Here is a 5569-nt window from a genome sequence, read left to right on the forward strand (position 1 = left end):
TTATAATGAAGAAAGCACTTGGCAGAATCTCAAGCACTCCCAGAAAAGGAAGAGATGCTGTTGTTAGAACGGCTAAAGACGATGCACCTGTGGGAAAGCTTGGTCTTACCCTCAAGAATGTCTAGGAAGGCTCCAAGCCTGGAGTATCTCCAGGGAAGGCCAGAAGGGACCCTCTCTCATCACAGACAAGCTTCTCCATCTGGCATTTAGAGATCGTCACACTGGGGCTCCTGCCTGTGCTTCCAGGCTTGCTACACCTTACTCTCCTTCATGTCTGCTACAGGCCAGCTGTTCCTCTCACGTGATGTCTCATCTCCCCCATCCATACTTTTGCATAGGCTGTGCCTCCTGCCCAGAACACACCCTGTCCTCATCTCATGCTCTTAGCTTTCTCCAAGGCTCAGCTTAAACCCAAGGTCTCTGATGAACTCCCAATAAAAGACAACGCAAATGCAGTGAGTACTCTGTAGGTTATGTATTTACTCATCTATGGATGCTTTATTTCCTCTCACTAGAATGTGAGCTCCATGAGGTCAAAGATTGCTTCGTTTTTGTCTTTGACTCTCTAGCACCAAGAATAGTACCTGGCACACTACGAGTGTCTAATAAATGATCGTTGGATGGCTGAATGAGCAAACCAATGATGCCAAGATCAATAAAGGGAAACTCAAATCATTAAATATTTATTAAGCTCCTACTATGTACTATACTGTGCTAAGCACCAGGATTCAAAGAAAGGCAAAAGATAGTCCCTCTCAAGGAAGGGAGACCACATTCCAACAAACATATACAAAGCAGGGGGTATAGAGGATGCTTGGGAAATAATTAACCGAGGAAAGGCACTTGAATTTAGAGGAGATGGGACAGGCTTCCAGTAAAAGAAAGAAGGGGTCAAAGGCGCTCCCCATGGCAAGACTTTCCACCCAAAGGTGGGTGCGTACACTCATGGACAATCCCAAAGACGCAGGAGGAACAGGTAATATACTGCATGCTGCCCGGGCCTAGAGCTGTCTTCCCAAGAAGCCGGTGGTCACAGACCCCTGGAAATTCCAGAGTTTTCAAGGATGGGGTAACTTGGTGCTCAATCCTTTTGAGGGCAATGAATTTCTTGGTTGTTTCTGGCTACATAATGACCTAGCCCTGGTCCCTGGGTCCTCCCCCTGCCCTGTGAGAATGCCAGGGACCTGGGGTGCTGTATCTGTTAAATGCCAAGGCTGCTCCCAGGCAGGCTTCTTTTCCCCTCTATCCTCCAGGTGGCATCATGTGATTCCAGAGAAGGGTAGAGAAATACTGAATCCTACGTAAGTTATCAGTACTAAGTTTATGGTGAGAAATCTGGAGTTCACATCACCAGCATGCTACTCCCTAATGGAAATTTCCCTATCATTCTTTTTGTGCTTAAACAGATTCCTTGATCTTTTTGTGAGAGCCATATTCTCTGTGCCTTCTTAGAGTAAGAAAGTCTGTGCCTAAAACCCATAGTATTATGGCAACCTTGCCCAAATAACAGATATGCAGTGGCCAAAACTAATTAAGCTGGCACTGGGCCCCAGATATCTTTGCCTCTTTTGTTTGCGCTTTCCTGATCTTAAGTAGTCTAAGGCAGACATTTCTAGGATCTGAGAAAACCTTATGGTACTTTGAGAAGTCCCAAGGCCCTATGAGAGGTTGGAGGTGAACGGAATCAGGGAAGTGTCCCCAGACACTATTCCAATGCTCTTAGAGAAGATGTCCACCAATAAGAAAAGGACTGACCCAAGCTTGGATATTTTATCTGCAGAGTTATAAGGACAGTGCCAAACTAAAATGAAAGGTAAAATGCCTTATTAGCAGTATAGCAGACTGCAGTGTGCTCTGATAAAGTAAAGTATCAATCTCCCAACAGATTGTAGCAGTACTTAGAAGTGGTTGCTGAATTCTGTCGAATATATTCTGTGAATGCATGCTTAGGAGTGACCTGTGTTTAGCATCCATTTTGGGTTTAGCAATAAATTACCCTTTCCAACCCTGATTCATGTTGTCCAGTGAGTACTTCTTTGGGAAGAGATAGACATGGGCCACAACTCTAGCCTTAAGTAAATTTTCCCAGAGGCACTGAAGTAGGGGAATTCCAAAGCTATACAGTAAGAGAAAGGGAAACCTAATTCCCTTCATTAAAGACAGCCTACCCCCCACCCCAGCCTGGATAGAACTTGCTTGCTTGGAGATGGGGGGATGGCTGCTGTCTGTCTCTGCCCTATGGGCACAGAGGCAGTGTCTCAAGGGTAGAACTACGTAATCAAAGGGGGACAGGCCCTGGTAGAAGAAAGGATGTGATTGCCCCGTGGGTACTTATGATTGGTGGTTGATATCACATAGTTCCCTGAAAGGATCAGCTTAGTTGGGATGGTCTAGGGGAGCTCACAGAATGCTGAATAAAGGTTGCACCAAGCGTTAACACAGAATGTCTTCAAGAGGGCAGCCACTGGAGTGATTGGGATGCCCCTTTAATCATGCCACCTCTGCCTACCTGCCCTCTTGTTCTGGAAAACTGTCCAGCACAAGAGGAAATAGCTCAGGAAAAATTAAAATGACACAGAGTTAGCTATTGTTACTTTCATCAACCCCTGCTAAGACCTGGTTAATATTTGCAATGTTAATGTTGGCAAAGCTAAGACAGAAAACGAGTCCGTTATTTTCTTTTAGTTTTTGAAAGAGCAATTTTATTAATGTCCCGCAGCAAAGCACATGAATAATTTGTAGCCAAGCGTTAACATTCTCATCCTGTGTCCTAAAGAGAGCGATCAGTTTTCTTCACGAGGCATTGCATTTTACTGAATTTCCTATAGATTGTCATTTTGCAGACATACATGAAATCCCTTTCAAAGCAGCTACTGACAAGCTTGGCAGACACTTAGCTCCCTGAGATGACATTTAGTATTAGCATGCTCTTTGGTTATAGTTTGTTTTAATTCAAACCTTTATTTTTAAAAAAGCAATTAGAAATAATGCTTCTGAAATCTAAAAGCATCCTCAACACAAAAACAAGGTTTTTTTTTTTTCCTTACTGACATCACATGGTCAGGTTTAAAAAATTCTGCATTCCCATAGCATCTGATATCAATATTATATTAAGTAAATACATTTGAATGAAGAGGAAATGTCTACGATTTACACAAGTCACTCGAAGGAGAGTTAGTTTGAAGAAGATGGTGGAAGTAGCCAAGACTGCTCTAGATACTGTCTGTGGGGTTGAACTCACCAAGGGCCTGCACAAGATTCAAATGCTTCTTCTGAGAGGCTACCCAACCCCAAATGGCACCAACAGGGTGACCTAGATCATTAACAATTCATTATTGAAGAATAATTACACACTTATTTACATCTTCCAAAATGGGATTCTCTAAGACAGTCTGGAAATTATCATTGGAAGTCATGTTACCCATGACATCTGGTAGAAGCCAGACTTGCTTTTCCCACTGCTCTCTGAAAAGATGCACACTCTGGACCATTTTACTCTGTGGCTTTGCAGCTAGAGCCAATGCACCATTAGTAAACTGAGGAAAGGGCTTCCAGGTGGTTTTCTTGATGGGAGCCAGCTTCGCGCCTTCCTCATCCTTTGAAATAGCGCCGTCTGAGTTAGCAATTGCAGTTCATTTGTTGGCATGTTCTCAGAGAACGTGAGCATACTCACGAGCTGCTTTCTCATTTCCATTCTTTGCAGCCTCTGTCCATAATGCCAGAACTGGCACTTTACTTTCCAAGAATGAATCTGAAGTGCGCTCCATGACCGCTTTGTGGAGCTGTGGAAATCTTAGGTCTTTTTTGTTATTTTATCTCTTGAAGAATTAAGGGCATCATTTCTTTCCTTACATCCAGCTTTCCCCATGTATTCAGAAAGTAGATGTTAAAAGGCCTATCCCCTATCATAATGAGTACCAATGAATCCACCACTAGGGTTACTCCACTGATGATGTTCTCCAGGCTCTCCTCAAGAGAAGGCCTGAAGTGCTCTCTGCTGAAGTCCAGAGGGCCAACAATTCCTTGTTTATCAAAGTTGTTGAGTGCACATGCCCATTCTGCTTCTCCTCCACCCTGCTGCTGGGAGGCATCATCAGAAACTATGGACTGGACTGCACTGGAGATCCCAGGTAAGGCTTGTTGTAAATGTCTGTGTATCACGTCCCCGCTGGCTTTATAAGTAGCTACCCTGGGTGCTGAAGGCATGCCTGGGCAGCTGTATATCATCTTGGGTTTTTATTTAGTAGTTTTCCTTTGAAGGCAACCCATTTGATCCCAATGGCCCATGACTTTTAGCCATCCAAGTTCCTCTTGGCTGCCTTAATGTTCAACTTATCTGCTTCAGGTTTTAGGAATTTATACTGTATGCCAAAATCTTGTCCTGTGCCCACATTTCTAAGTTTCAAGATACCATTTTCTACAACTTTCAGCTGAACAAGGACTTTGTAGACATCTGCCATGTCCACCAAAATAAGCAACCAGGTAGCAGTGAGAGCAAGGAGAGGGCAGTTTATGCCATAGTGCCATGCTTCTCCAAAGAACAGGGCTCATCTGCAAATTCTCCAGAGGCACTCTTCATGAAATCACCTTGTTTCCAAACATCTCCTACTTCAGCTACAAGTTCCTCCTTGAGAAACTGATCCTCTTTGGCAATTTCATCTCTCTTCTGCAAGAAATTCTGTTATTTTCAGATCTTAGCTTGTCTGCCTAATGGGGCTGAAGGTAAGGTTACCCACTTTATTATGGCTAATTGGTTCTACCCTCCCTTTGACCAATCAGGGCAGGGGCATGGAAGGGGAAACTAAGGGAAGTCCCCTGCCTACTTGAGGATCTGCTGTTTGAATGCCCCTTCCTTATGCTCTCCTCTTATCCTGTCCCCTTGTTGGGAAGGGACCTGATGGTGAAATTGGGAAGCCAGTTTTCTCTAGGTAAGCCTCCCAGACCTCCCCGTGTTCCCTCAGACAGATGTGGAAGATACTTGAGTTAATTGTTTGGGATCAGGAAATTCCTGGGTGAGCTACTTCTGCCACGTCAGCATTTGTTTGACTCCTAGATCCTAAAGTGTCTATATTCTATTAAACCCAAATCCTGGGAGGGACTGAAACCATTAATTGCTCCTCACGGCCCTGACTCATTCTGTCTAGAGTGGGGCCCAGAACAGGGGAAAGCTTGTGAGACTTGGAAAACTTAATTGACTAAAAAAACTCCAGCTTTGCCCAGTCTAGAAAAAACCTTTTACTCTCTATGATGATGGAAGGAGAGAACAGGCTTTGGGAGTTGTTGCCTGTTTTTGAAAACTATTAGATTCTGTGACTGCTGTTGCTTTCCGTGTGCTAAATGTCCATGGAGCAATTTGGAAAGGAAAGGGATATCTGACAGTGTTTTGGCCTTGCCATAGTCATCTTTAATTCCTACCAGGGAAATTGTCCTTTCTCTATTTTTTTTTTTTGGTGCCTGGTTGGTCTTCCTTTGCTTAACCTCCTTGCCAGGTTTGTCTCCCCCAGGGTTCAAGATGTCCAGATGACCCTCAGGCTATCCCAACCTCTGACTGAATCCAAGTTCTTCAGCC

At 44.0% G+C, this 5569-nt stretch overlaps 1 pseudogene; it reads right to left on the reverse strand.

Annotated features, from left to right (window-relative positions):
- Window positions 1–3332: 3332 nt before the first annotated feature.
- Window positions 3333–4675, reverse strand: LOC138171334 (catenin alpha-1 pseudogene; annotated as a pseudogene).
- Window positions 4676–5569: the final 894 nt, after the last annotated feature.

Source organism: Petaurus breviceps, unplaced genomic scaffold, assembly GCF_028583685.1.
Source record: "Petaurus breviceps papuanus isolate PSGF00001 unplaced genomic scaffold, PetGlider_PUasm1.0 428, whole genome shotgun sequence".
NCBI lineage: Eukaryota > Metazoa > Chordata > Mammalia > Diprotodontia > Petauridae > Petaurus > Petaurus breviceps.